Genomic DNA, 23,075 nt, shown 5'->3' on the forward strand with positions numbered 1-23,075 from the left:
GTGTGTGTGTGTGTATATATATGTCTATGTGCAGTGTGTGTATATACTTGTGCATGTGCAGTGTGTGTATATACTTGTGTATGTGCAGTGTGTGTATATACTTGTGTATGTGCATTGTGTGTATATACTTGTGTATGTGCAGTGTGTTTATACTTTTTGTATGTGCAGTGTGTATATACTTGTGTATGTGCAGTGTGTGTATATACTTGTGTCTGTGCATTGTGTGTATATACTTGTGTATGTGCAGTGTGTGTATATACATGTCTATGTGCAGTGTGTGTATATCTAATATATAAAGCTGAATGTGTGTGTGTGTGTATGTATGTATGTATGTATGTATGTCCGGGATTGGCATCTGAACCGTAGCAGCTACAGCCACAAAATTTTGCACAGTCACACGTCTGGACCCCGAGAGCGTCATAGGCTATGTTGTGAGGTGAAATTTTAACCCCGCGCTTTCCAATTCACCAAACAATTTTGCCCCTATCTACATAATGGGGAAAAAGTGAAAGGAAAAGTGTTGGAGGCGTCACAGCTACAGGCACAAAATTTTGCACAGTCACACGTCTGGACCCTGAGAGCGTCAAAGCTATATTGTGAGGTGAAATTTTAACCCCGCGCTTTCCAAGTCACCAAACAATTTTGCCCCTATCTACATAATGGGGAAAAAATGAAAGGAAAAGTGTTGGAGGCAAATTAACAGCTGCCAGATGTGAACAAGGGGGACTTAAAGAATGACAGCGATGGCACCAAAGAGTATATACTGTACAGTTGCTAAGGTGGGGCCCCAACATGGGATAATCACACCACCACGGGGATATGAACACACACACAAAATGCGCCACACACTACCACGTGCTCGAACACATATACCACCCTCAGTGCACATTTCACCACACATACACCAACCTCGCCACATAAAAGTAGAAACACAAAAGTCGCCGCTCAAAACTCGCCACGCGCAAAACTCTCCACATGCAAAACTCGCCACACGTGCAAAACTCGCCACACGCAAAACTTGCACACGCAGAAAAATTGCCACACGCAGAAAAATTGCCACATGCACAAAAGTTGCAACACATGCAAAAGTTGCCTCACACAAAACTTGCACATACTCAAAAGGCACCACACATAAAACTCGCCACGCGCAAAACTCGCCATGCGCAAAACTTGCTGCACACAACTTGCTACACTAACCTGTCACATGCAACTCGACACACAAAAAGTTGCTACACGCATGTCGCCACACAAAACTCATCTCACAAAAGTCCCTACATGCATGTCGCCACACGCAACTCAACACACACAACTTGACACACGAAACTCGCCCTAAAACACACACAAGTCTGGTATCCTTCAAAAATAAAAATCTGATTAATAAGCAGACAAACTACAAGAGCAACAAATGTACCATATAGGAATCCGGCAGCTGTCAGTCACATGACCAGTCTATTATGTGTATGTGTGAGCTAATATATACTGCCAGGGGGTGGGCTTACTGTTGGCTGGGGATTTATCAGGCTGCCATTTTAGCTTACAAATACTGAGGTAAAAATACTGACCAAATAACGTGTGAACGAGGGCTAATACAGGAGGAGATGACATACAGCTATATACTATATACAGGAGATGACACACAGGTATATACTATTTACAGGGGAGATGACACACAGGTATATACTATATACAGGAGGAGATGACACACAGATATATACTATATACAGGAGAGATGACACACAGGTATATACTATATAGAGGAGGAGATGACATACAGGTACATACTACATACAGGAGGAGATGACATACAGGTATATACTATATACAGGAGGAGATGACACACAGGTATATACTATATACAGGAGCAGATTACCTACAGGTATATAGTATATACAGGAGGAGATGACACAGGTATATGCTATGTATAGGAGGAGATGACATACAGGTATATACTATATACAGGAGATGACACACAGATATATACTATATATAGGTGAGATGACACACAGGTATATACTATATACAGGAGATTACATACAGGTATATCTAATATATAAAGCTGAATGTGTGTATGTATGTATGTGTGTATGTCCGGGATTGGCATCTGTACCGTCGCAGCTACAGCCACAAAATTTTGCACAGTCACACGTCTGGACCCCGAGAGCGTCATAGGCTATGTTGTGAGGTGAAATTTTAACCCCGCGCGTTCCAATTCACCAAACAATTTTGCTCCTATCTACATAATGGGGAAAAAGTGAAGGGAAAAGTGTTGGAGGAAAATTGACAGCTGCCAGATGTGAACAATGAGGACTTAAAGAATGAGAGCGATGGCGACAAAGAGTATATACCGTACAGTTGCTAAGGTGGGGCCCCGACATGGGATACTCACCACACACGGGGATATGAACACAAACACAAAATGCGCCACACACTACCACGTGCTTGAACACATATACCACCCTCAGCACACATTTCACCACACACACACACCAACCTCGCCACATAAAAGTCGAAACACAAAAGTCACCACTCAAAACTCGCTACATGCAAAACTCGCCATATGCAAAACTAGGCTCACGCAAAACTCGCCACACGTGCAAAACTCACCTCATGGAAAACTCACCTCATGCAAAACTTGCACACACAGAAAAATTGCCACATGTACAAAAGTTGCACCACATGCAAAAGTTGCCTCACACAAAACTTGCACATACTCAAAATGCACCACACATAAAACTCGCCACGCGCAAAACTCGCCATGCACAAATCTTGCTGCACACAACTTGCTACACTAACCTGTCACATGCAACTCAACACACAAAATGTTGCTACACGCATGTCGCCACACAAAACTCATCTCACAAAAGTCGCTACATGCATGTCGCCACACGCAACTCAACACACACAACTTGACACATAAAACTCGCCCTAAAACACACACAAGTCTGGTATTGTCCTTCAAAAATAAAAATCTGATTAATAAGCAAACTACAAGAGCAACAAATGTACCATATAGGAAATACGGCAGCTGTCAGTCACATGACCTGTCTATTATGTGTATGTGTGAGCTAATATATACTGCCAGGGGGGAGGGCTTCCTGTTGGCTGGGGATTTATCAGGCTGCCAATAGCAACCAATCACAGCTCAGCTTCGATTTTGCTACAGTTAATTAACCTGAGCTCTGATTGGTTAATATAGGCAACAAAGACATTCTCAGTATAACAAAGCTAATATATGTTGTGAAATGCTTCTATTTGCTTAGTTTTTGCCTTTTAATAATTACATTTCTATCTATTTGTTTTGTGGTTTTTGTGTGCAGAATAAATTTTTGTTAACACATTCTATTTTGCTAACAGCAGTCATTAACCCGGGCGAAGCCGGGTAGTACAGCTAGTCTAATATATAAAGCTGAATGTGTGTGTGTGTGTATGTATGTATGTATGTATGTATGTCCGGGATTGGCATCTGAACCGTAGCAGCTACAGCCACAAAATTTTGCACAGTCACACGTCTGGACCCCGAGAGCGTCATAGGCTATGTTGTGAGGTGAAATTTTAACCCCGCGCTTTCCAATTCACCAAACAATTTTGCCCCTATCTACATAATGGGGAAAAAGTGAAAGGAAAAGTGTTGGAGGCGTCGCAGCTACAGGCACAAAATTTTGCACAGTCACACGTCTGGACCCTGAGAGCGTCAAAGCTATATTGTGAGGTGAAATTTTAACCCCGCGCTTTCCAAGTCACCAAACAATTTTGCCCCTATCTACATAATGGGGAAAAAATGAAAGGAAAAGTGTTGGAGGCAAATTAACAGCTGCCAGATGTGAACAAGGGGGACTTAAAGAATGACAGCGATGGCACCAAAGAGTATATACTGTACAGTTGCTAAGGTGGGGCCCCAACATGGGATAATCACACCACCACGGGGATATGAACACACACACAAAATGCGCCACACACTACCACGTGCTCGAACACATATACCACCCTCAGTGCACATTTCACCACACATACACCAACCTCGCCACATAAAAGTAGAAACACAAAAGTCGCCGCTCAAAACTCGCCACGCGCAAAACTCTCCACATGCAAAACTCGCCACACGTGCAAAACTCGCCACACGCAAAACTTGCACACGCAGAAAAATTGCCACACGCAGAAAAATTGCCACATGCACAAAAGTTGCAACACATGCAAAAGTTGCCTCACACAAAACTTGCACATACTCAAAAGGCACCACACATAAAACTCGCCACGCGCAAAACTCGCCATGCGCAAAACTTGCTGCACACAACTTGCTACACTAACCTGTCACATGCAACTCGACACACAAAAAGTTGCTACACGCATGTCGCCACACAAAACTCATCTCACAAAAGTCCCTACATGCATGTCGCCACACGCAACTCAACACACACAACTTGACACACGAAACTCGCCCTAAAACACACACAAGTCTGGTATCCTTCAAAAATAAAAATCTGATTAATAAGCAGACAAACTACAAGAGCAACAAATGTACCATATAGGAATCCGGCAGCTGTCAGTCACATGACCAGTCTATTATGTGTATGTGTGAGCTAATATATACTGCCAGGGGGTGGGCTTACTGTTGGCTGGGGATTTATCAGGCTGCCATTTTAGCTTACAAATACTGAGGTAAAAATACTGACCAAATAACGTGTGAACGAGGGCTAATACAGGAGGAGATGGCATACAGCTATATACTATATACAGGAGATGACACACAGGTATATACTATTTACAGGGGAGATGACACACAGGTATATACTATATACAGGAGGAGATGACACACAGATATATACTATATACAGGAGAGATGACACACAGGTATATACTATATAGAGGAGGAGATGACATACAGGTACATACTACATACAGGAGGAGATGACATACAGGTATATACTATATACAGGAGGAGATGACACACAGGTATATACTATATACAGGAGCAGATTACCTACAGGTATATAGTATATACAGGAGGAGATGACACAGGTATATGCTATGTATAGGAGGAGATGACATACAGGTATATACTATATACAGGAGATGACACACAGATATATACTATATATAGGTGAGATGACACACAGGTATATACTATATACAGGAGATTACATACAGGTATATCTAATATATAAAGCTGAATGTGTGTATGTATGTATGTGTGTATGTCCGGGATTGGCATCTGTACCGTCGCAGCTACAGCCACAAAATTTTGCACAGTCACACGTCTGGACCCCGAGAGCGTCATAGGCTATGTTGTGAGGTGAAATTTTAACCCCGCGCGTTCCAATTCACCAAACAATTTTGCTCCTATCTACATAATGGGGAAAAAGTGAAGGGAAAAGTGTTGGAGGAAAATTGACAGCTGCCAGATGTGAACAATGAGGACTTAAAGAATGAGAGCGATGGCGACAAAGAGTATATACCGTACAGTTGCTAAGGTGGGGCCCCGACATGGGATACTCACCACACACGGGGATATGAACACAAACACAAAATGCGCCACACACTACCACGTGCTTGAACACATATACCACCCTCAGCACACATTTCACCACACACACACACCAACCTCGCCACATAAAAGTCGAAACACAAAAGTCACCACTCAAAACTCGCTACATGCAAAACTCGCCATATGCAAAACTAGGCTCACGCAAAACTCGCCACACGTGCAAAACTCACCTCATGGAAAACTCACCTCATGCAAAACTTGCACACACAGAAAAATTGCCACATGTACAAAAGTTGCACCACATGCAAAAGTTGCCTCACACAAAACTTGCACATACTCAAAATGCACCACACATAAAACTCGCCACGCGCAAAACTCGCCATGCACAAATCTTGCTGCACACAACTTGCTACACTAACCTGTCACATGCAACTCAACACACAAAATGTTGCTACACGCATGTCGCCACACAAAACTCATCTCACAAAAGTCGCTACATGCATGTCGCCACACGCAACTCAACACACACAACTTGACACATAAAACTCGCCCTAAAACACACACAAGTCTGGTATTGTCCTTCAAAAATAAAAATCTGATTAATAAGCAAACTACAAGAGCAACAAATGTACCATATAGGAAATACGGCAGCTGTCAGTCACATGACCTGTCTATTATGTGTATGTGTGAGCTAATATATACTGCCAGGGGGGAGGGCTTCCTGTTGGCTGGGGATTTATCAGGCTGCCAATAGCAACCAATCACAGCTCAGCTTCGATTTTGCTACAGTTAATTAACCTGAGCTCTGATTGGTTAATATAGGCAACAAAGACATTCTCAGTATAACAAAGCTAATATATGTTGTGAAATGCTTCTATTTGCTTAGTTTTTGCCTTTTAATAATTACATTTCTATCTATTTGTTTTGTGGTTTTTGTGTGCAGAATAAATTTTTGTTAACACATTCTATTTTGCTAACAGCAGTCATTAACCCGGGCGAAGCCGGGTAGTACAGCTAGTCTAATATATAAAGCTGAATGTGTGTGTGTGTGTATGTATGTATGTATGTATGTATGTCCGGGATTGGCATCTGAACCGTAGCAGCTACAGCCACAAAATTTTGCACAGTCACACGTCTGGACCCCGAGAGCGTCATAGGCTATGTTGTGAGGTGAAATTTTAACCCCGCGCTTTCCAATTCACCAAACAATTTTGCCCCTATCGACATAATGGGGAAAAAGTGAAAGGAAAAGTGTTGGAGGCGTCGCAGCTACAGGCACAAAATTTTGCACAGTCACACGTCTGGACCCTGAGAGCGTCAAAGCTATATTGTGAGGTGAAATTTTAACCCCGCGCTTTCCAAGTCACCAAACAATTTTGCCCCTATCTACATAATGGGGAAAAAATGAAAGGAAAAGTGTTGGAGGCAAATTAACAGCTGCCAGATGTGAACAAGGGGGACTTAAAGAATGACAGCGATGGCACCAAAGAGTATATACTGTACAGTTGCTAAGGTGGGGCCCCAACATGGGATAATCACACCACCACGGGGATATGAACACACACACAAAATGCGCCACACACTACCACGTGCTCGAACACATATACCACCCTCAGTGCACATTTCACCACACATACACCAACCTCGCCACATAAAAGTAGAAACACAAAAGTCGCCGCTCAAAACTCGCCACGCGCAAAACTCTCCACATGCAAAACTCGCCACACGTGCAAAACTCGCCACACGCAAAACTTGCACACGCAGAAAAATTGCCACACGCAGAAAAATTGCCACATGCACAAAAGTTGCAACACATGCAAAAGTTGCCTCACACAAAACTTGCACATACTCAAAAGGCACCACACATAAAACTCGCCACGCGCAAAACTCGCCATGCGCAAAACTTGCTGCACACAACTTGCTACACTAACCTGTCACATGCAACTCGACACACAAAAAGTTGCTACACGCATGTCGCCACACAAAACTCATCTCACAAAAGTCCCTACATGCATGTCGCCACACGCAACTCAACACACACAACTTGACACACGAAACTCGCCCTAAAACACACACAAGTCTGGTATCCTTCAAAAATAAAAATCTGATTAATAAGCAGACAAACTACAAGAGCAACAAATGTACCATATAGGAATCCGGCAGCTGTCAGTCACATGACCAGTCTATTATGTGTATGTGTGAGCTAATATATACTGCCAGGGGGTGGGCTTACTGTTGGCTGGGGATTTATCAGGCTGCCATTTTAGCTTACAAATACTGAGGTAAAAATACTGACCAAATAACGTGTGAACGAGGGCTAATACAGGAGGAGATGGCATACAGCTATATACTATATACAGGAGATGACACACAGGTATATACTATTTACAGGGGAGATGACACACAGGTATATACTATATACAGGAGGAGATGACACACAGATATATACTATATACAGGAGAGATGACACACAGGTATATACTATATAGAGGAGGAGATGACATACAGGTACATACTACATACAGGAGGAGATGACATACAGGTATATACTATATACAGGAGGAGATGACACACAGGTATATACTATATACAGGAGCAGATTACCTACAGGTATATAGTATATACAGGAGGAGATGACACAGGTATATGCTATGTATAGGAGGAGATGACATACAGGTATATACTATATACAGGAGATGACACACAGATATATACTATATATAGGTGAGATGACACACAGGTATATACTATATACAGGAGATTACATACAGGTATATCTAATATATAAAGCTGAATGTGTGTATGTATGTATGTGTGTATGTCCGGGATTGGCATCTGTACCGTCGCAGCTACAGCCACAAAATTTTGCACAGTCACACGTCTGGACCCCGAGAGCGTCATAGGCTATGTTGTGAGGTGAAATTTTAACCCCGCGCGTTCCAATTCACCAAACAATTTTGCTCCTATCTACATAATGGGGAAAAAGTGAAGGGAAAAGTGTTGGAGGAAAATTGACAGCTGCCAGATGTGAACAATGAGGACTTAAAGAATGAGAGCGATGGCGACAAAGAGTATATACCGTACAGTTGCTAAGGTGGGGCCCCGACATGGGATACTCACCACACACGGGGATATGAACACAAACACAAAATGCGCCACACACTACCACGTGCTTGAACACATATACCACCCTCAGCACACATTTCACCACACACACACACCAACCTCGCCACATAAAAGTCGAAACACAAAAGTCACCACTCAAAACTCGCTACATGCAAAACTCGCCATATGCAAAACTAGGCTCACGCAAAACTCGCCACACGTGCAAAACTCACCTCATGGAAAACTCACCTCATGCAAAACTTGCACACACAGAAAAATTGCCACATGTACAAAAGTTGCACCACATGCAAAAGTTGCCTCACACAAAACTTGCACATACTCAAAATGCACCACACATAAAACTCGCCACGCGCAAAACTCGCCATGCACAAATCTTGCTGCACACAACTTGCTACACTAACCTGTCACATGCAACTCAACACACAAAATGTTGCTACACGCATGTCGCCACACAAAACTCATCTCACAAAAGTCGCTACATGCATGTCGCCACACGCAACTCAACACACACAACTTGACACATAAAACTCGCCCTAAAACACACACAAGTCTGGTATTGTCCTTCAAAAATAAAAATCTGATTAATAAGCAAACTACAAGAGCAACAAATGTACCATATAGGAAATACGGCAGCTGTCAGTCACATGACCTGTCTATTATGTGTATGTGTGAGCTAATATATACTGCCAGGGGGGAGGGCTTCCTGTTGGCTGGGGATTTATCAGGCTGCCAATAGCAACCAATCACAGCTCAGCTTCGATTTTGCTACAGTTAATTAACCTGAGCTCTGATTGGTTAATATAGGCAACAAAGACATTCTCAGTATAACAAAGCTAATATATGTTGTGAAATGCTTCTATTTGCTTAGTTTTTGCCTTTTAATAATTACATTTCTATCTATTTGTTTTGTGGTTTTTGTGTGCAGAATAAATTTTTGTTAACACATTCTATTTTGCTAACAGCAGTCATTAACCCGGGCGAAGCCGGGTAGTACAGCTAGTCTAATATATAAAGCTGAATGTGTGTGTGTGTGTATGTATGTATGTATGTATGTATGTCCGGGATTGGCATCTGAACCGTAGCAGCTACAGCCACAAAATTTTGCACAGTCACACGTCTGGACCCCGAGAGCGTCATAGGCTATGTTGTGAGGTGAAATTTTAACCCCGCGCTTTCCAATTCACCAAACAATTTTGCCCCTATCTACATAATGGGGAAAAAGTGAAAGGAAAAGTGTTGGAGGCGTCGCAGCTACAGGCACAAAATTTTGCACAGTCACACGTCTGGACCCTGAGAGCGTCAAAGCTATATTGTGAGGTGAAATTTTAACCCCGCGCTTTCCAAGTCACCAAACAATTTTGCCCCTATCTACATAATGGGGAAAAAATGAAAGGAAAAGTGTTGGAGGCAAATTAACAGCTGCCAGATGTGAACAAGGGGGACTTAAAGAATGACAGCGATGGCACCAAAGAGTATATACTGTACAGTTGCTAAGGTGGGGCCCCAACATGGGATAATCACACCACCACGGGGATATGAACACACACACAAAATGCGCCACACACTACCACGTGCTCGAACACATATACCACCCTCAGTGCACATTTCACCACACATACACCAACCTCGCCACATAAAAGTAGAAACACAAAAGTCGCCGCTCAAAACTCGCCACGCGCAAAACTCTCCACATGCAAAACTCGCCACACGTGCAAAACTCGCCACACGCAAAACTTGCACACGCAGAAAAATTGCCACACGCAGAAAAATTGCCACATGCACAAAAGTTGCAACACATGCAAAAGTTGCCTCACACAAAACTTGCACATACTCAAAAGGCACCACACATAAAACTCGCCACGCGCAAAACTCGCCATGCGCAAAACTTGCTGCACACAACTTGCTACACTAACCTGTCACATGCAACTCGACACACAAAAAGTTGCTACACGCATGTCGCCACACAAAACTCATCTCACAAAAGTCCCTACATGCATGTCGCCACACGCAACTCAACACACACAACTTGACACACGAAACTCGCCCTAAAACACACACAAGTCTGGTATCCTTCAAAAATAAAAATCTGATTAATAAGCAGACAAACTACAAGAGCAACAAATGTACCATATAGGAATCCGGCAGCTGTCAGTCACATGACCAGTCTATTATGTGTATGTGTGAGCTAATATATACTGCCAGGGGGTGGGCTTACTGTTGGCTGGGGATTTATCAGGCTGCCATTTTAGCTTACAAATACTGAGGTAAAAATACTGACCAAATAACGTGTGAACGAGGGCTAATACAGGAGGAGATGGCATACAGCTATATACTATATACAGGAGATGACACACAGGTATATACTATTTACAGGGGAGATGACACACAGGTATATACTATATACAGGAGGAGATGACACACAGATATATACTATATACAGGAGAGATGACACACAGGTATATACTATATAGAGGAGGAGATGACATACAGGTACATACTACATACAGGAGGAGATGACATACAGGTATATACTATATACAGGAGGAGATGACACACAGGTATATACTATATACAGGAGCAGATTACCTACAGGTATATAGTATATACAGGAGGAGATGACACAGGTATATGCTATGTATAGGAGGAGATGACATACAGGTATATACTATATACAGGAGATGACACACAGATATATACTATATATAGGTGAGATGACACACAGGTATATACTATATACAGGAGATTACATACAGGTATATCTAATATATAAAGCTGAATGTGTGTGTGTGTGTATGTATGTATGTATGTATGTATGTCCGGGATTGGCATCTGAACCGTAGCAGCTACAGCCACAAAATTTTGCACAGTCACACGTCTGGACCCCGAGAGCGTCATAGGCTATGTTGTGAGGTGAAATTTTAACCCCGCGCTTTCCAATTCACCAAACAATTTTGCCCCTATCTACATAATGGGGAAAAAGTGAAAGGAAAAGTGTTGGAGGCGTCGCAGCTACAGGCACAAAATTTTGCACAGTCACACGTCTGGACCCTGAGAGCGTCAAAGCTATATTGTGAGGTGAAATTTTAACCCCGCGCTTTCCAAGTCACCAAACAATTTTGCCCCTATCTACATAATGGGGAAAAAATGAAAGGAAAAGTGTTGGAGGCAAATTAACAGCTGCCAGATGTGAACAAGGGGGACTTAAAGAATGACAGCGATGGCACCAAAGAGTATATACTGTACAGTTGCTAAGGTGGGGCCCCAACATGGGATAATCACACCACCACGGGGATATGAACACACACACAAAATGCGCCACACACTACCACGTGCTCGAACACATATACCACCCTCAGTGCACATTTCACCACACATACACCAACCTCGCCACATAAAAGTAGAAACACAAAAGTCGCCGCTCAAAACTCGCCACGCGCAAAACTCTCCACATGCAAAACTCGCCACACGTGCAAAACTCGCCACACGCAAAACTTGCACACGCAGAAAAATTGCCACACGCAGAAAAATTGCCACATGCACAAAAGTTGCAACACATGCAAAAGTTGCCTCACACAAAACTTGCACATACTCAAAAGGCACCACACATAAAACTCGCCACGCGCAAAACTCGCCATGCGCAAAACTTGCTGCACACAACTTGCTACACTAACCTGTCACATGCAACTCGACACACAAAAAGTTGCTACACGCATGTCGCCACACAAAACTCATCTCACAAAAGTCCCTACATGCATGTCGCCACACGCAACTCAACACACACAACTTGACACACGAAACTCGCCCTAAAACACACACAAGTCTGGTATCCTTCAAAAATAAAAATCTGATTAATAAGCAGACAAACTACAAGAGCAACAAATGTACCATATAGGAATCCGGCAGCTGTCAGTCACATGACCAGTCTATTATGTGTATGTGTGAGCTAATATATACTGCCAGGGGGTGGGCTTACTGTTGGCTGGGGATTTATCAGGCTGCCATTTTAGCTTACAAATACTGAGGTAAAAATACTGACCAAATAACGTGTGAACGAGGGCTAATACAGGAGGAGATGGCATACAGCTATATACTATATACAGGAGATGACACACAGGTATATACTATTTACAGGGGAGATGACACACAGGTATATACTATATACAGGAGGAGATGACACACAGATATATACTATATACAGGAGAGATGACACACAGGTATATACTATATAGAGGAGGAGATGACATACAGGTACATACTACATACAGGAGGAGATGACATACAGGTATATACTATATACAGGAGGAGATGACACACAGGTATATACTATATACAGGAGCAGATTACCTACAGGTATATAGTATATACAGGAGGAGATGACACAGGTATATGCTATGTATAGGAGGAGATGACATACAGGTATATACTATATACAGGAGATGACACACAGATATATACTATATATAGGTGAGATGACACACAGGTATATACTATATACAGGAGATTACATACAGGTATATCTAATATATAAAGCTGAATGTGTGTATGTATGTATGTGTGTATGTCCGGGATTGGCATCTGTACCGTCGCAGCTACAGCCACAAAATTTTGCACAGTCACACGTCTGGACCCCGAGAGCGTCATAGGCTATGTTGTGAGGTGAAATTTTAACCCCGCGCGTTCCAATTCACCAAACAATTTTGCTCCTATCTACATAATGGGGAAAAAGTGAAGGGAAAAGTGTTGGAGGAAAATTGACAGCTGCCAGATGTGAACAATGAGGACTTAAAGAATGAGAGCGATGGCGACAAAGAGTATATACCGTACAGTTGCTAAGGTGGGGCCCCGACATGGGATACTCACCACACACGGGGATATGAACACAAACACAAAATGCGCCACACACTACCACGTGCTTGAACACATATACCACCCTCAGCACACATTTCACCACACACACACACCAACCTCGCCACATAAAAGTCGAAACACAAAAGTCACCACTCAAAACTCGCTACATGCAAAACTCGCCATATGCAAAACTAGGCTCACGCAAAACTCGCCACACGTGCAAAACTCACCTCATGGAAAACTCACCTCATGCAAAACTTGCACACACAGAAAAATTGCCACATGTACAAAAGTTGCACCACATGCAAAAGTTGCCTCACACAAAACTTGCACATACTCAAAATGCACCACACATAAAACTCGCCACGCGCAAAACTCGCCATGCACAAATCTTGCTGCACACAACTTGCTACACTAACCTGTCACATGCAACTCAACACACAAAATGTTGCTACACGCATGTCGCCACACAAAACTCATCTCACAAAAGTCGCTACATGCATGTCGCCACACGCAACTCAACACACACAACTTGACACATAAAACTCGCCCTAAAACACACACAAGTCTGGTATTGTCCTTCAAAAATAAAAATCTGATTAATAAGCAAACTACAAGAGCAACAAATGTACCATATAGGAAATACGGCAGCTGTCAGTCACATGACCTGTCTATTATGTGTATGTGTGAGCTAATATATACTGCCAGGGGGGAGGGCTTCCTGTTGGCTGGGGATTTATCAGGCTGCCAATAGCAACCAATCACAGCTCAGCTTCTATTTTGCTACAGTTAATTAACCTGAGCTCTGATTGGTTAATATAGGCAACAAAGACATTCTCAGTATAACAAAGCTAATATATGTTGTGAAATGCTTCTATTTGCTTAGTTTTTGCCTTTTAATAATTACATTTCTATCTATTTGTTTTGTGGTTTTTGTGTGCAGAATAAATTTTTGTTAACACATTCTATTTTGCTAACAGCAGTCATTAACCCGGGCGAAGCCGGGTAGTACAGCTAGTCTAATATATAAAGCTGAATGTGTGTATGTATGTATGTGTGTATGTCCGGGATTGGCATCTGTACCGTCGCAGCTACAGCCACAAAATTTTGCACAGTCACACGTCTGGACCCCGAGAGCGTCATAGGCTATGTTGTGAGGTGAAATTTTAACCCCGCGCGTTCCAATTCACCAAACAATTTTGCTCCTATCTACATAATGGGGAAAAAGTGAAGGGAAAAGTGTTGGAGGAAAATTGACAGCTGCCAGATGTGAACAATGAGGACTTAAAGAATGAGAGCGATGGCGACAAAGAGTATATACCGTACAGTTGCTAAGGTGGGGCCCCGACATGGGATACTCACCACACACGGGGATATGAACACAAACACAAAATGCGCCACACACTACCACGTGCTTGAACACATATACCACCCTCAGCACACATTTCACCACACACACACACCAACCTCGCCACATAAAAGTCGAAACACAAAAGTCACCACTCAAAACTCGCTACATGCAAAACTCGCCATATGCAAAACTAGGCTCACGCAAAACTCGCCACACGTGCAAAACTCACCTCATGGAAAACTCACCTCATGCAAAACTTGCACACACAGAAAAATTGCCACATGTACAAAAGTTGCACCACATGCAAAAGTTGCCTCACACAAAACTTGCACATACTCAAAATGCACCACACATAAAACTCGCCACGCGCAAAACTCGCCATGCACAAATCTTGCTGCACACAACTTGCTACACTAACCTGTCACATGCAACTCAACACACAAAATGTTGCTACACGCATGTCGCCACACAAAACTCATCTCACAAAAGTCGCTACATGCATGTCGCCACACGCAACTCAACACACACAACTTGACACATAAAACTCGCCCTAAAACACACACAAGTCTGGTATTGTCCTTCAAAAATAAAAATCTGATTAATAAGCAAACTACAAGAGCAACAAATGTACCATATAGGAAATACGGCAGCTGTCAGTCACATGACCTGTCTATTATGTGTATGTGTGAGCTAATATATACTGCCAGGGGGGAGGGCTTCCTGTTGGCTGGGGATTTATCAGGCTGCCAATAGCAACCAATCACAGCTCAGCTTCTATTTTGCTACAGTTAATTAACCTGAGCTCTGATTGGTTAATATAGGCAACAAAGACATTCTCAGTATAACAAAGCTAATATATGTTGTGAAATGCTTCTATTTGCTTAGTTTTTGCCTTTTAATAATTACATTTCTATCTATTTGTTTTGTGGTTTTTGTGTGCAGAATAAATTTTTGTTAACACATTCTATTTTGCTAACAGCAGTCATTAACCCGGGCGAAGCCGGGTAGTACAGCTAGTATATATATATATACACTCACTGGCCACTTTATTAGGTACACCTGTCCAACTTCTTGTTAACACTTAATTTCTAATCAGCCAATCACATGGCGGCAACTCAGTGCATTTAGGCATGTAGACATGGTCAAGACAATCTCCTGCAGTTCAAACCGAGCATCAGTATGGGGAAGAAAGGTGATTTGAGTGCCTTTGAACGTGGCATGGTTGTTGGTGCCAGAAGGGCTGGTCTGAGTATTTCAGAAACTGCTGATCTACTGGGATTTTCACGCACAACCATCTCTAGGGTTTACAGAGAATGGTCCGAAAAAGAAAAAAAATCCAGTGAGCGGCAGTTCTGTGGGCGGAAATGCCTTGTTGATGCCAGAGGTCAGAGGAGAATGGGCAGACTGGTTCGAGCTGATAGAAAGGCAACAGTGACTCAAATCGCCACCCGTTACAACCAAGGTAGGCCTAAGAGCATCTCTGAACGCACAGTGCGTCGAACTTTGAGGCAGATGGGCTACAGCAGCAGAAGACCACACCGGGTACCACTCCTTTCAGCTAAGAACAGGAAACTGAGGCTACAATTTGCACAAGCTCATCGAAATTGGACAGTAGAAGATTGGAAAAACGTTGCTTGGTCTGATGAGTCTCGATTTCTGCTGCGACATTCAGATGGTAGGGTCAGAATTTGGCGTAAACAACATGAAAGCATGGATCCATCCTGCCTTGTATGGAGCATCTTTGGGATGTGCAGCCGACAAATCTGCTGCAACTGTGTGATGCCATCATGTCAATATGGACCAAAATCTCTGAGGAATGCTTCCAGCACCTTGTTGAATCTATGCCATGAAGAATTGAGGCAGTTCTGAAGGCAAAAGGGGTCCAACCCGTTACTAGCATGGTGTACCTAATAAAGTGGCCGGTGAGTGTATATATGTCTATGTGCAGTGTGTGTATATATATATGTCTATGTGCAGTGTGTGTGTGTGTGTGTGTGTATATATATATATATATACTAGCTGTACTACCCGGCTTCGCCCGGGTTAATGACTGCTGTTAGCAAAATAGAATGTGTTAACAAAAATTTATTCTGCACACAAAAACCACAAAACAAATAGATAGAAATGTAATTATTAAAAGGCAAAAACTAAGCAAATAGAAGCATTTCACAACATATATTAGCTTTGTTATACTGAGAATGTCTTTGTTGCCTATATTAACCAATCAGAGCTCAGGTTAATTAACTGTAGCAAAATCGAAGCTGAGCTGTGATTGGTTGCTATTGGCAGCCTGATAAATCCCCAGCCAACAGGAAGCCCTCCCCCCTGGCAGTATATATTAGCTCACACATACACATAATAGACAGGTCATGTGACTGACAGCTGCCGTATTTCCTATATGGTACATTTGTTGCTCTTGTAGTTTGCTTATTAATCAGATTTTTATTTTTGAAGGACAATACCAGACTTGTGTGTGTTTTAGGGCGAGTTTTATGTGTCAAGTTGTGTGTGTTGAGTTGCGTGTGGCGACATGCATGTAGCGACTTTTGTGAGATGAGTTTTGTGTGGCGACATGCGTGTAGCAACATTTTGTGTGTTGAGTTGCATGTGACAGGTTAGTGTAGCAAGTTGTGTGCAGCAAGATTTGTGCATGGCGAGTTTTGCGCGTGGCGAGTTTTATGTGTGGTGCATTTTGAGTATGTGCAAGTTTTGTGTGAGGCAACTTTTGCATGTGGTGCAACTTTTGTACATGTGGCAATTTTTCTGTGTGTGCAAGTTTTGCATGAGGTGAGTTTTCCATGAGGTGAGTTTTGCACGTGTGGCGAGTTTTGCGTGAGCCTAGTTTTGCATATGGCGAGTTTTGCATGTAGCGAGTTTTGAGTGGTGACTTTTGTGTTTCGACTTTTATGTGGCGAGGTTGGTGTGTGTGTGTGGTGAAATGTGTGCTGAGGGTGGTATATGTGTTCAAGCACGTGGTAGTGTGTGGCGCATTTTGTGTTTGTGTTCATATCCCCGTGTGTGGTGAGTATCCCATGTCGGGGCCCCACCTTAGCAACTGTACGGTATATACTCTTTGTCGCCATCGCTCTCATTCTTTAAGTCCTCATTGTTCACATCTGGCAGCTGTCAATTTTCCTCCAACACTTTTCCCTTCACTTTTTCCCCATTATGTAGATAGGAGCAAAATTGTTTGGTGAATTGGAACGCGCGGGGTTAAAATTTCACCTCACAACATAGCCTATGACGCTCTCGGGGTCCAGACGTGTGACTGTGCAAAATTTTGTGGCTGTAGCTGCGACGGTACAGATGCCAATCCCGGACATACACACATACATACATACACACATTCAGCTTTATATATTAGATATACCTGTATGTAATCTCCTGTATATAGTATATACCTGTGTGTCATCTCACCTATATATAGTATATATCTGTGTGTCATCTCCTGTATATAGTATATACCTGTATGTCATCTCCTCCTATACATAGCATATACCTGTGTCATCTCCTCCTGTATATACTATATACCTGTAGGTAATCTGCTCCTGTATATAGTATATACCTGTGTGTCATCTCCTCCTGTATATAGTATATACCTGTATGTCATCTCCTCCTGTATGTAGTATGTACCTGTATGTCATCTCCTCCTCTATATAGTATATACCTGTGTGTCATCTCTCCTGTATATAGTATATATCTGTGTGTCATCTCCTCCTGTATATAGTATATACCTGTGTGTCATCTCCCCTGTAAATAGTATATACCTGTGTGTCATCTCCTGTATATAGTATATAGCTGTATGCCATCTCCTCCTGTATTAGCCCTCGTTCACACGTTATTTGGTCAGTATTTTTACCTCAGTATTTGTAAGCTAAAATGGCAGCCTGATAAATCCCCAGCCAACAGTAAGCCCACCCCCTGGCAGTATATATTAGCTCACACATACACATAATAGACTGGTCATGTGACTGACAGCTGCCGGATTCCTATATGGTACATTTGTTGCTCTTGTAGTTTGTCTGCTTATTAATCAGATTTTTATTTTTGAAGGATACCAGACTTGTGTGTGTTTTAGGGCGAGTTTCGTGTGTCAAGTTGTGTGTGTTGAGTTGCGTGTGGCGACATGCATGTAGGGACTTTTGTGAGATGAGTTTTGTGTGGCGACATGCGTGTAGCAACTTTTTGTGTGTCGAGTTGCATGTGACAGGTTAGTGTAGCAAGTTGTGTGCAGCAAGTTTTGCGCATGGCGAGTTTTGCGCGTGGCGAGTTTTATGTGTGGTGCCTTTTGAGTATGTGCAAGTTTTGTGTGAGGCAACTTTTGCATGTGTTGCAACTTTTGTGCATGTGGCAATTTTTCTGCGTGTGGCAATTTTTCTGCGTGTGCAAGTTTTGCGTGTGGCGAGTTTTGCACGTGTGGCGAGTTTTGCATGTGGAGAGTTTTGCGCGTGGCGAGTTTTGAGCGGCGACTTTTGTGTTTCTACTTTTATGTGGCGAGGTTGGTGTATGTGTGGTGAAATGTGCACTGAGGGTGGTATATGTGTTCGAGCACGTGGTAGTGTGTGGCGCATTTTGTGTGTGTGTTCATATCCCCGTGGTGGTGTGATTATCCCATGTTGGGGCCCCACCTTAGCAACTGTACAGTATATACTCTTTGGTGCCATCGCTGTCATTCTTTAAGTCCCCCTTGTTCACATCTGGCAGCTGTTAATTTGCCTCCAACACTTTTCCTTTCATTTTTTCCCCATTATGTAGATAGGGGCAAAATTGTTTGGTGACTTGGAAAGCGCGGGGTTAAAATTTCACCTCACAATATAGCTTTGACGCTCTCAGGGTCCAGACGTGTGACTGTGCAAAATTTTGTGCCTGTAGCTGCGACGCCTCCAACACTTTTCCTTTCACTTTTTCCCCATTATGTCGATAGGGGCAAAATTGTTTGGTGAATTGGAAAGCGCGGGGTTAAAATTTCACCTCACAACATAGCCTATGACGCTCTCGGGGTCCAGACGTGTGACTGTGCAAAATTTTGTGGCTGTAGCTGCTACGGTTCAGATGCCAATCCCGGACATACATACATACATACATACATACACACACACACACATTCAGCTTTATATATTAGATATATATATATATATATATATATATATATGTCTACGTGCAGTGTGTGTGTGTGTATATATATGTCTATGTGCAGTGTGTGTATATACGTGTATGTGCAGTGTGTGTAGTAGTTTATGTGCAGTGTGTATATATACTTGTGTATGTGCTGAGTGTGTATATACTTGTGTGTATACTTGTGTATGTGCAGTGTGTGTATATACTTGTGTGTGTGTGTGTGTGTGTGTATATACTTGTGTGTGTGTGTGTGTGATGACATGATTATATTTGAATACATGTTGATTTTTTGTTCAAGAGTAAATGTGGATTGATGTTCATGGAAAAAAAATAATGCATCCCCTGAAAATAAGCCGTAACCCATCTTTCGGAGCAAAAAATAATATAAGACCCCATCTAATTTTTGGATAAGCATGGTATTACAATACACTGTCCATTATAGCCCTTTCATTTTGGAAAATGTTGCACCTTTATTACAATAATCACTTTATACTGCCAATAGAATTTTTTTCACAGCAGTGAAGGACCTCAATCTTTTTTGCCGCAAACTCGTCCTCAAGAGGTGACATCATCATTCAGGGGAGGATATCGGCGTCTGCGGTGGAACTGAGCAGGAGGCATTGGAGGTATTGGAGGGACTACTTAATGAACAAGAGTCAGAGAGTACGGTCAAATTCCCTAGGTCAGCTATGCCCAGATCAACGACCTTTCCCCCTTTGTCCATCTGTCCACAAATTGATATTTTTGCACGTCTGGTGACTGAAGATTTTAAATAGGTTTCGACCAATATAAGGAGAGATAATCTCAGTCCAAATCAAAGACATGATTTAAAACAACTCAAAGCCTTGGATGATGTAGTTATTAAACCAGCGGACAAAGGGGGAAACGTCGTGATCTGGCCGAGGGATAAATATGAGAAGGAGGCCTTTAAACAACTTAAAGATAAAAATAACTATACTCTTCTCCCTCAAAACCCTCTGACCACTTTCTCCTTACAACTCGACTCAATTTTTACCCATGCTTGGGAAAAGGGTATTATTCCCAAAAAGGTTTTGGATGGGTTGTTGACAAAATTTCCTAAAGTCCCTACCTTTTACCTCCTTTCAAAAATACACAAGGACCCCACGGACCCCCCGGGGCATCCAATCGTCTCTGGCATAGGAGGGCTTTGCGACCCAATATGCAAATATATTGACTATTACTTAAAACCGTTGGTTGAGACGCTGCCTCCTATGTCAGGGACTCTGCGGATGTCTTGGTAAGGGTCGATGGTCTCTCCTTGGACTCCGATATGCTCTTTGTCACCGCGGACGTCGAGTCCTTGTACACATGCATTGACCACAATCATGGTCTGCGTGCAGCGAAGTTCTTTTTGGAGATGAGCAGTATGGATGGACCCCTTGTCGACTTACTATTAGAACTTTTGCAATTTGTACTGTATCATAATTTCTTCACTTTCAGGGACCGGTTTTACCTGTAGAAGCGTGGCACTGCCATGGGGGCGGCGTGTGCGCCCGCCTACGCGAACCTCTTCCTCGGCCTTTGGGAGAGGGAGGTGTTTCGCGGGGAGGGGGCATGTGCCGCCGACCATGTGCAGTGCTGGTTTCGATACATTGATGACCTTCTGATTATCTGGCAGGGTCCTGCCTCTGAATTGGAGATGTTCATGTCCACTTTGAATAATAATAATTACAACATCAGATTAACATACAAGTGGCATGAACGCAAAATTTACTTCTTGGATATTGCATTGGTGGTGGATGACTTTGGGTTTGTCCAGACTGACATCTACCGAAAGGAAACTTCGGTTAACTCGCTCCTGCATGCCTCTTCAGGGCATACCCATTCCACGATTAAGGCTATCCCCACGGGTCAATTTTTGAGGGCTAAACGAACATGTTCCACTGTGGATAGATTTGAGGAACAGGCGAAAGATTTGAGGGCCCTTTTTCAGGAGAGAGGCTATAGTCGGAGGAACATTAAACAGGGGTATCATCGGGCTAAATATACCCCACGACAAGGCCTACTGGGTAATTGTGGCAGAATGAAGGATAAGGGTGACTCCCAAATGAGATTTATCTCAACTTTTAATTGCCAGTGGGATACTATCCACCAGATTTTAACTAAACACTGGCCTATCCTTCAAACAGATCCGATTTTGAGGAAAGAAATTTCCACAAGACCATTGATCACGGCAAAGAGAAGTAAAAATCTCAGGGATCAACAGGTGAAGAGCCACTATGTGGCCCCCCAGAAGAGCCCTTTTGGCAATTTAAAACAAAGATGGGGTTGTGTACCCTGTGGGAACTGAATGGGGTGTAATCTACATAGTATCATAAGAGCTAAGACCTTTATGACTATGGATGGCACTCGGGAGTATACTATTACTCACTACATTTCCTGCACCACTTCATATGTGATCTATTTTGCACAGTGTCCCTGTTCTAAGGTCTATATTGGCCTTACATCCAGGGAATTGCGCATTAGGGTAAGGGAGCACGTTAGGCACATTCTTGCGGCGAAGGAGGTGGAGGATCCTTCACTGTTGAAAACCCTGCCTAAGCACTTCAGGTTATGCCATAACTCTGACCCTCGTGGCCTTAAAGTGAGGGGGATTGATAGGATACATGGAGGCATAAGGGGTGGAAATTTGAAGCAGATACTAGCACAGGCTGAAACTAAATGGATTGTGGAGCTCGGTACTATGTCTCCTAGTGGACTAAAACGAGAAATTGAGCTTTGCTCCGTATTTGTAATCCCTGCCTGTTTTTTATCTCTGTTGTGTCTTTAGTATATGTGTTTTACTGTTGTACTTTTTCTTATTTTAGTAACCCGTTTATATGAAACATCAAGTTTTGTCGTGGTTTGAGAAGTGGTCCCCTACTCATTTATGATGACTGAGATTTTCCACTCATTGATAACTTATGGAGACCATATAAAAGGCCCTACTCAGCTGCACTATATACCGGAAAAATCTCCCGGATTAATTCGGAGGCTATATTTCATCACATGTGGATCCCTTTAGTTGTATATTTATTTTTCCTTTTTTTTTTGCACTCTTTATTTGCCCTGAATGTTCTCTGATTATTGTGTGACATATTATTGTATGTACTCTATACTGATGATGTCTGGTTACTGTAGGTGGAATCC

General features: G+C 42.6%; 1 protein-coding gene across 1 annotated transcript in view; it reads left to right on the forward strand.

The window, feature by feature from the left end:
- Nucleotides 1–23,075, forward strand: part of HPCAL1 (hippocalcin like 1) — a 260,039-nt gene that overhangs the window by 165,421 nt on the left and 71,543 nt on the right. The gene's annotated exons all lie outside the window — the stretch shown is intronic.

Source organism: Ranitomeya variabilis, chromosome 2 (assembly GCF_051348905.1).
Source record: "Ranitomeya variabilis isolate aRanVar5 chromosome 2, aRanVar5.hap1, whole genome shotgun sequence".
Classification (NCBI taxonomy): Eukaryota; Metazoa; Chordata; class Amphibia; order Anura; family Dendrobatidae; genus Ranitomeya; species Ranitomeya variabilis.